Source organism: Cynoglossus semilaevis, chromosome 6 (assembly GCF_000523025.1).
Source record: "Cynoglossus semilaevis isolate Cse_v1.0 chromosome 6, Cse_v1.0, whole genome shotgun sequence".
Lineage (NCBI taxonomy): Eukaryota > Metazoa > Chordata > Actinopteri > Pleuronectiformes > Cynoglossidae > Cynoglossus > Cynoglossus semilaevis.
Window position 1 is genome coordinate 7,263,498 of NC_024312.1, and position 8,363 is coordinate 7,271,860.

At 42.4% G+C, this 8,363-nt stretch overlaps 1 protein-coding gene across 1 annotated transcript in view; it reads left to right on the forward strand.

Annotated features, from left to right (window-relative positions):
- The first annotated feature begins 6 nt into the window (after positions 1–6).
- syt12 (synaptotagmin XII) overlaps positions 7–8,363 on the forward strand; it is an 18,396-nt gene continuing 10,039 nt past the window's right edge. Inside the window, 1 exon segment of the mRNA XM_008311689.2 lies at positions 7–494. The gene's annotated coding sequence lies outside the window, so the exon portion shown is untranslated.

Sequence of the window (8,363 nt, forward strand, 5' to 3'; positions counted from 1 at the left end):
GAGGAGGAGGAGGAGGAGGTGGTCGTGTTATTGAACGGCCCGGGAAGTTGCGCTGCAGGGGTGGGACTTTGTTTCTGCAGTCGCTCGGTCGCGGCTGGTCGTGGACTCACACAGAAATGCCTCTCACAGCATCTTTGCACACTCCAGCACAGAGCAGCAGCAGCAGCAGGAGAAACAGAGCTCGCTCCTCCTCCTCCTCCTCCTTCACCTCCTCCTCTTCTTTCTTCACTCCTTATCTTCAATCCTCCCTCTGAACCGCCTGGATGCGCTGAAACCGGAGCAGTGTGAAGGCTTTTTCTTCTCCCCCCTCTCCTCCTTTACCTTCTCCTCCTTCACCTCCTTTCTCCTCTCCCGGGATACAGACTGGAGCAGCGCCGCTGTCATTGGATGGAGAGAGGCGTCTAAAGAAGGGAGAGTGGTGGAGTTGCTCTACCTCCTCCTTCTCCTCCACCTCCGTCCTTCTTGCTCCCTACTGCACCAAAAGAAAACTCCGGGTAAGAATGCAGTGCTTCCTCACTCACTCCCTCACTCCCTCACTTGCTCACCCCCTCACTCCCTCACTCAGGCTATTTGGCTCCAGCATCGAACACCTGCCACAGCCGCCGGACTCCTGCACGCTTCCGATTACTAACATGCATCATGGCAAGACTTGGCGGATACATGTGTATGCCCTCTCTCCCCCCTCCCTCCCCCCTCGCTCCCTCCTCTCATCCTTTTCTGCCTCTTTGTTGACACTAGGATTAATTTAAAGCGTGTGAGACTCCGGCTGTGCTCGTGAATGGAACTCACTGTTTATTCACATCCCAAAATGTTTAATTCCCGTCGCTGGGGTTCGCAGTTCTCAGTGTGACACCGGGGTTAGAACTGGGTCAGTGCCAGTCCAGCCTCACTCTGGTCAAGTCCAGCGCTAACACTGTGACCTGGACACACGGCGGGAACATGAGTTCATGAATAAATCTGTATGGTTTTAGGAGCTTCTCAAACTCAAGGGGTTTGATTTGAAAAAAAAAAAAGTTCAGAAGGCAGTAGTCGAACAGATGTTGGTGTTCTGTGCTTGTAAACTCAAAGCATGTAGCTTTCCAACCTCCCCTTCGGGTGGTGCTATTATCACAGCAGGCACTATCATTGGTTTGAATCGATTTGAGGTCAAATAAAAAAATAAATAAAATGGACCTTAATGTAGATTAAAACCTGTTGCAGGGCTTTGGAATTGATGCAGGTTTTTATTAAAGTAACCATATTTTGATATGTTAAAATTAGACACCTCATAAAACTTTTTGACTTACCCTCCGATTAATTCTATACCTCATCAAAAACACCTCGTCCAATAGCAGATTGTTCAACGCCATGATTTACTGGTATGAAGTTCACTTTCCGCACAGACCAAAGTCAGACCAAAACTTTTGACCGTGTTTCAAACGTCTGTTTGCATGAGTTTCCGTAGATCAGTTAGTGATTCTGAGCGATCTCTACTGGTAGTGACCACAGAAGGATCCAGAGAGATGTCTGTCAGTTTACTGTGGCTCACAGTTGGCAGTTTGAAGTCGTTGAACACTTAGTAAAAGAAGAGAAGAAGAAGAAGAAGAAGAAAAAGCCCGTGTGTTAAAGAGACACAAGACAATTTACGCTGGCTTCAGTTTTGATAACATGCTATCAGATTCTGATTCTGTCTGGCAGCTTCGTGTGTGTGTGTGTGTGTGTGTGTTGCAGGGTTCCTCGTCTCTTCACCAGGCTAATATATGGCCTGCTCAGGATTCAATTCCTCCTCCAGCACTTACAATCATCTCAGCCATTCGTTTAACACCTACTCTCTTCCTCACTCTGTCAAGGCACGGACCTCCCCCCCCCTCCAGCCCTCTCTCTCTCTCTCTCTCTCACACACACACACATATGCAAACACACATTTTTCAACTCATATCACGCCACCTCCTGCAAATCCGTCTGAGGATAGCGTTATTGCATTAGGAAATCTGAGACCCTGCTGCCATTTTCTGAATCCTTGGTACATCAGGACTCTTTCTCTTTGATGCATCACAGAAAATGTTTCCAGAGTCGACTGTAGAGCACAGAGTCAGAGATGTTTTCTGTAAATGTAGCTGAAGCAGATTCCTGGATTCACAGCGGGCTCTCTATATACAGTAGCTTGTGAAAACACCTAAAAAGTAGTAAGAAATATTTAGGTGTTGTCATTAGGTGTGAGTTTTCTAATTAAATTCCATCCTAACATTTCCTGTGCTGCAATTGTTCACCCAAAGTGAGTATTTAAATATCATTAAGATCAGTTTCAGTCTTTCATGTTGTTGCAACGTTAAACTAACATTTGACTGGCCTTTGTCGCCATTTGTTTATGGAATTTTTTTTTTCTCGTTGTCTTGGACTCAATCACATATGAATGCTTGCGAAGCCTAGGTGGAGCTAATGGGCAAATTATTTTCTGCATTTGAAAGTCTTATGTTAAAGCATGTTTGAAATCAAATCAAAAACGTCTGATAGATTGAGGTCTGTTTCTACTCATGCTCTTCGTTTGGGTATGTGTGAGGTAAAAGCAATAGCAGAATAAATGCATTGTACGTATCTACGGTAAGTGACTTTTTGCAGCGACAGCATATTAGTGTTCCATCTCCGTGGTGTGGATTTTCAGCAGCCACTGACAGTTTCATCCAAAAACGGTACTGTAATATCCATTCAGTGCGGTGCCAGCTGGAAGGCCAGTGTTGTTAGCTGATTAAATCCCATCTGTCCTATCAGAGAAGTGAGCACTGCATTACTGCATGACTCAATTAGTGTCTCTGACTTATTCCTTAAATTACTTTGAACATATTGTAGCATGAGGAGTGCAGAGGTTTCTGTACTGGCTGTGAGTGCTGCACTGCCGGCACAGGAACAGGAACAGGAACTGATTCCCTCATCACACATCACAGACATTTTCAAATGACTATATATGCTAAGCTAACAATCCCAAGACTTATGATAACCTGCAATTCGAGTCAAATCACGCACTTTTCTGTCCCCATTGGCACTTAATGCACACAGGGTGTCAATAAATACTTCACTACACAAGTACTGTATAAATATGTGTGTAAAAATGGAAGATGAATATGATGTACAGTCCAGATAATTTTTGGCAGTACTGGTGCAAATTGAAGTCATTCAAGTAACGAGTGGAATGAGTAATTCAAGTATTTCAGAGCAGGCCGTGTGTAGAGCTGAGGCAATTAGCTGAACAACACTGCTTCGCTTTATTAAACTGTATGAAGATCACCTCCCCAGTTGGTCTCAGTGCGAGTCGTTCTCAAGTGCTCTGAGGGCAGTTTTGCATGTTTTGCATATTCACAAAGAACTGCCAAGTCATCTGTTGGAGTTCATTTTCAGAAATGAATGGCTCCAAGTGTGAGTAATAACCAGGAATAAAAAATATAGAACGAGTGGGGCAGTGGTGGCCTAGTAGTGAAGGAGGCGGAGTTCGGTCCGGAAGGCCCCAGGTTTGAATCCACCAACTGCCAGGTTGCCACTGAGATGCACTGAGCATGGCATCGTCCTCAAGCACTGCTCTCCGGGCGCTGACCACGGCTGCCCACTGTTCACTTTGGTGATGGGTTAAATGCAGAGGGCAAATTTCGTTGTGCATGGTGTGCTGTGCTGTGCTGTGTCACAATGACTAATAAAGATTTTTTTTAAGAAAGTTTTTAAGTTTAAGTTTATGAGTCTCACAACGAAAACAAAAAAAAAAGTTCACTCCCCTTCACGGACTGTGAAATGTATTTGAACCTGGAGAGAAACAAGGAGGTGGAGTGAAAGATTAAAACAGTCCAAACATCTCCGCTCCTCCTCACTGCAGTTACTCAATAGCTGATCAATAAAACTGTGGCTCGGCTTCAAGTCGCTACTCTTTTCCACTCTTCCAGAAACACCTTTTCATTTGGAGCTGCTTCTGAAAACCAGCAGTTAGGTCTGATGGACAATTGTGCAGCGCCGTGATGCGTTCGCTGTCCCGTAATAGCCTGTGAGGTTGTTAATCTGACGGAGGAGGCGGCTCGTGTAATGAGTTAGTGGAGCGGAGTGCGATGATTACACTTGATTTAACTTTTAAGATGCAGCATCAGGAGGCGTCAAGGTCAGAGGCTGAATCACAGAAAGACGAGTGTAGTTGATGAAGTACTGGCAGCCAGAAGCTAGTACTTTAGTACAGCTGGAGTTCCAGTAATGTTGTTGAGGGGTTTCAGCCGTGCTGTAATGCAAGTACTTTGAGAAAATGTAAGAAAAAATACCTGCCAAATGTGTGGAAACACGGGCTGTCAATCAAATCATATATTTGATGGTGATAATTGTCATGACTGACCAGGGCAGGAGTCTCAAACTCAGATGAGCTGAACTCAAATCAGTGTTCAAGTCTTAAAAAGTACTAAAAATACTGTAAAATAGTACACTGTTAACAGCTAGTACAAATTCACTTCCTTAATTGACCAACTAAAGCATCGACCACAAGGTCAAAATTAAATTATTATTCACATCTAGTCATGGACCAAATCTAGGGGAATGGTGGGCTGGAAGTGGCCCCTGGCCCAGGAGTTTCACAACCCTGATCTAGAGTCTAGACTCTAGAGTCACCACTTCAGACAACGACAACCTACCGTTTCTTCAGTTTGGTCGACTCAAACGACAACCCCACCCCCCCACCCCACCCTCCACAAAGCCTCATCACATGCACCTGTTCTCCTGAGTTTTTTTTCCCCTCCTCTGTGACAACCTGATGTAATTCACCTGTGACCTGCCACCTGTTTATATTCCTCTCTCACAGTTCCCTCTTTGCCAAGTCTGGGTTCTTTGAATCGGTGTACCTTGTCTGTGTACTTTGAGTTTCATTTCCATTAGAGAAAGACTTCATGCTTGTTTCATTTGTGTCCTCAGCTCTGGAGTTACATTAAGTCCTGGCACATTTGGACATTTGGATTTTAGACCAGTGGTTCACATTAATGTTTCTGATGTCTGTGGACTGGAAACATCCGTGGCCTAATTTTATTAATCTGGAAACAAAGCCCAAAGGTCTGAGGTAGCAACTTTCAGAATGTTCAACTTTTTGTAATTGGGAATTATTCGTACCCTTGGGTTTTGTTGTTGTTGTTGTTGTTGTTGTTGTTGTTGACCTACCGTTTCTTCAGTTTGGTCGACTTTAATATGTACAGTAAAAATAATCATTTTCTAAAACTAGAAACTCACATCAAAGTTTTTATCATAAAATTCATTTTTATTCCTTGTTTCATCACATTTTTCTGGCAATATTGCTAATGTCTACAATGGGGGTTTGGAAGCCCTGAGGGTTCCAGGAGGTACTGCAGGGCAAAATTGTGGTTTAATTGAAAATAATTATTTTTATATATATATTTGCCCATGTTTAAAGTAAAAACTATGCATTATGTTGAATTATTATATTATTATTATTATTAATATTGGCAATAAACTAGTTGTGTCAGTGCCAAAAACCAGATGATGCAGGAAGTAGATACCAGTAACAAACATTTTTTAACCTGCAGTTTTCCGTCCAATCCAAACCTCCTGTTTCCGATTCAATAGTTATGAGTCATGTTTGTACAGATCCATCCACTCTGGGTGTCCTCTTGTGTTATCCGCTCGGACTGTTTGATTGTGTGAGCCCAGAGCAAACTGAACAGTGACCTTCTCTTCACTTCTGGCAAATAGAAACGGAGAGAATTAATGGCTAACATTATGGACACGATCAATATTAATTCATAAAAACTGTTTAATTGTTTTGAGACTGCAGATTCAATTAAAGACACACTTTTGTTGATTATTTTTTTCCAGTCTGATTTAATTAATCTGAATGACTTGCAGCTTCATAAAAAAAACAGCTTTGCAGAAAAATGGTTGTCTTTCTTGTTGAGAAGTATGAACCTAGTGATCAGTATTTTATCACAGTTGAGCTATCTCTGCCAACGCAGTGTGAGCTGTAGGTTTATTTTTAACCCTGAGTGATTGAGCTAATTGGCTGCAGATTCTTCTGGACTCCGTGGCAGCAGCGCTGACATTTAGAAGCCAGCGTTGGCATGGATACTTTCACTTAACCTTGCACCAAATGAGTTGTCGATCAGGAAATCTAGGTGTAGGTGACGTGGGAAGCATGTTGCTGTGACAGAGTGAGAGAGAAAGGCAATGAGAGAGATATCACAGTGACTGTGTAGTACTCCGGAGAAAACTGCAGTGCATTTCATTATCAGTCATTGGGAAAGATTAAGAGCAGAGTTGATATAAATCAGCTGTGGCAGGATTGAAAAACAAGGTCGAAGGACAGAGCACTCATATAACTCATTTATTAATTAAAATTAGTGATGTCTGATATTAACTTTTTGCCAATTTCTGCCGATATTCCAATATTGTCCGAACACTTAATTTACGATTCCAATATCAGCCGATACTGATATAGGCCTCGTAATATTTATTCATCTGCACAAACCACCGTATGCGTATGAGATTAATTAAATGAGCTGCAATACTGCCATCTAGTGACCTTCGCTTTAATATACAGTCGTTTATCCCCAAAACTATTTTTAGGGCAGACATCATTTGGCCAAACCCAGGCATTGGCTTGTTGGATTTTCGGAGAAAAAAACGATAACGATTCTCTCAGATATTACATAAAATTCTAATACTGGGCCGATAATATTGGACATCCACCCTAATTAAAATGTCAGCTTTTTATTTTAAATTTTACAAAAGAAATGTTTATTTGCATGTCTTTATTATGTGGAAAAATCCCATTTGAAACACATTTTTTATCTTGTGCAACCCCTACTGGCTGGCGCATATACTTTGGTAATCCTAGAGTTGGTATACAAGCTCTTGCACTTCTCTCCGGACGTTAAAGAACTTTTTTTTAAATTATATTTTCCCGTTTATGAACATAAGTCCGACGTCAGCCTTTTTTTTACAAAATCCAAAATGAACGTAGACTTTTTATAGCGGCTCTTTTCTGTCTAGTCACTGAAAGCCTCTGGCTCATCGCTGGGACTGACTTCTCTTTCGCGGCCTCGTTACTGTTGTGGAAAATGAAATCACACAAACTTCACAGGCTCCGTCGATTCACATTATGCACATGCCACTAGACGAAGTGTGTGTGCAGTGATGAACTGGCTGGAGTGTGTGTCCGCCTTACGTGGACTGTCACGGGTTGTAATAAATCCAGAGGATGTGGGGCAGCTGAGACCAGGTGGTCATGAAGACGAGGCGTCGGATGTTTCCCCCGCCGTGGGTTATTGAGCTGTGAGTCAGACCCAAGTCACACTGCGATAAAAACCACTGACAGATGTAATGACATGGAAATAAAAACGTCGTTGTTGACGGCTTTAGTCCTGTCAGAACCAGAATCTGAAATACCGTATTGATCCTCCGGGGAGAAATTGTTGATAGTGTAGCAGTTATCACGGCTGCCTCTTGTGGCAGGAATAAGGACATTAAATTTATTTATTTTATATTGTATGCAATATAAATTCATGCATCAATTGTATTGTTGTAAATTCTGTAGAAAGTTGATGACGATATTGGGGATATTAAATAAGTATAAATACATATATACAGTGGTAAATTAAGTCTATATACAGTATATATTTACTTTTTTTTTCTTTTGCTGCAGTAAAGTAAATATACAGGTTTATATTTATTGACCACACTGTAAAACTAATTATATAATCCTGAAGAAATGTATATTAGGTTGTCTTTTTACCGGTTGTTCACTCTCCCCAGCCTACAGAAGCCCTGCTGTTATTTAATGCCAGGTCATTTTTATTGTCGTTCAACACTTTTGGTTCAACTCAGTTTTTTAATGTGCTCCCTGTTGTGGCTGAGGTCAGATCTCAGGTCAGGGGAAATAACAGAATCTTTGTTACCTTTTAGAGACCTCGCCTCTGTTTTCTTTTCTTTTTTTATCGGCAGACTTCATGAAGCTGCAGTCAGTGTCTCGAACAATGAGTGTGCCTCTGTCTCCAAGAACATTTCTATATCAGGCAGTTTGGACGTCAGTGTTGGCATGTTGCCGTCTGAAACTCACTGCACCCACGCTAATTATTTACCAAATCTGTCTCTTCTTCTCTGTTTGTTTTCTTCTTCTCCTCGGTCGCTCCTCCTCTCTTCCTCGTCAGCTTCCTCTGGATCTTTTCTACACTTATACATTCATTCAAGCAGAGCCGAGCTGATCTTAGACCTGCTGGAGTGAGTGTGAGGATGAAGGGGGGTGGGGGGGAGTGGGGGGGTTTCCTGTGAGATTCCCCATGCTTTGCTAATGGTGCATCCTCAGCTGTCAGTGGACCCCGCACTGCGTCAGCTGCTTTAATTGGCCTGCATGGCTGTAGTCT